Genomic DNA, 2,009 nt, shown 5'->3' with positions numbered 1-2,009 from the left:
TGCTAGTTAAAAAAAAAAAGAAAGAAAGAAAAGAAAATCTGAATTCTGAATCAGCTATGATCGGCGCATCACTAATTAAAATACAAAGTAAAATGCCTCAAATTTGAAGTACAATCTAGGATGTCTTTTTCTATCAATTCTTCAATAGGTAGATCTTGTCTTTCATAAAGGCCGAGGTCAGGGATCTTGGGCCTAAAAAGGTTGGTGACCACTGCTGTAGAGGTTCATATGTGAGATATTTCTGTCCATCATTCATTTTAACGTATACCCATGCTTTACAAACCTTATTTGTATAAGTTCACCTTATCAATACTGCTATTTTACATTATACTATAATTAAATGGGCAGTCAGTGTTTTGTTTATTGAAGCATAATGCTGAAATCTGTTTCCATTGGCAGTTGAGTAATGCAGTGTTGCAATAATTTGAAATCAAATATCAGCTTCTTTTGTTAGACATTTAACATTACTTGAACTCATATGAAATAGTAGCTACATTCTATGATACTGTATGAGATGAGAAACTAGTGAACGGCACAACAGACCTACCAACCAAGAAAAAAAAACATTATAATTTAAATAAAACGATTTCATGCATATTTATTTAAAATAATGTGGGGAAACTTTGTTAAAAAGGGAGAAATATTTTATTGTTTTGTATGAAACCACTTTGCAATGTTTTGACAATGGCATAATCCACACATTACTTCCATGATTAAAAAACAATTATAATGATAAAATAAAATGATACAAAGGCTATAAACAGAAGTTGATGTGCATTATTTAATGAGACATTAACACATTGTTATTAATGCTTGTGCCACAATCTTAGCCTCACTATGACTCATTTACACTGCAATCTACAACTCAAAATTTCAGATGCTCAGGTTGTCCATTTTTAGACCACCACTTGCATCAGTTAGCCGGATTGAACAGATTGTCACGTATTTAATGACCGCAGTGAACTATGTAGTGTAGATTAATGAGTATTCATTAATATTTCTGAAAGAGTAAAAAAAAAATCTAGCAAGTGTATAAAGTAAATAAAAGGTCATTTTACAAGACAAAACATACATACGTACTTGCTTCAACATCATCAGACCTTCTGGTTGTTAAACAACAGGTTGACCTATGAATACTGTACATTGTAGAATATCCCTGTCAAACATTCAGCGACAATTACACAACACATGTAACATGGATTAAGATAAAAAAAATTAGTGTTTAGCAGAATACAAGAAAATGTGAATTAGTGTTATAAAGGCAGCTTAAAGGGTTAGTTCACCCAAAAATGAAAATTAGCCTGTGTTTTACTCACTCTCAAAGCATCCTAGGTGTATGTGATTTTTTTTTCTTTTCTTTCAGACGAATCCAATCGGGGTTATATAAAAAATTGTCCTGGCCCCTCCAAGCCTTTCAATGGGGGTAAGCGGGTGTTTGTTGTCAACAGTTCAGAAGACGTGAAATAAAGTGCGTGCATCCGGTATGTTTACACATACGAGGAATTTGTTTTCGTGACAGAAGCTTCCACAGTGTAACAGAATGACAGTGACAGAACAAAAACACAGATAAAAAAATAAAAATAAATAAAAAGTTTATAAGTAAACAAGTAAATAAGGAATGCAATATACAAATTGACAATTGTATGTACAGGTATATTACAATAGATAGTTTTGTATGTATAGGTATATTAGTGCAAAATTGAAATGTAGACTAAGTATATGTGTTAGATAAATAAGTGGGTGTGGGGTGTTTTTTCAAACCTGCAATAGAACTCTTTCAGATCGTCTGCCAGTTGTTGATTCTCCACAGTGCTGGGGGATGGTGTCTTGTAGTTGGTGATCTCTTTCAGACCTTTCCACACTTCCGCTGACTGTCATACGCAGAAGTCGTGCAGGCGGATGACGTAAGACGTATGCATCGTGTGTGCGCTTCTGAGAAATGCAGGAGCAAAGGAAACAAAGTTTCCTTACTTTAGCAAAGGAAAACCAGTCTCCTCTTGGCTTATGTC

This window comes from Sinocyclocheilus anshuiensis, unplaced genomic scaffold, assembly GCF_001515605.1.
Source record: "Sinocyclocheilus anshuiensis isolate Anshui unplaced genomic scaffold, SAMN03320099.WGS_v1.1 scaffold635, whole genome shotgun sequence".
Classification (NCBI taxonomy): Eukaryota; Metazoa; Chordata; class Actinopteri; order Cypriniformes; family Cyprinidae; genus Sinocyclocheilus; species Sinocyclocheilus anshuiensis.
This window is presented reverse-complemented; position numbering follows the sequence as displayed.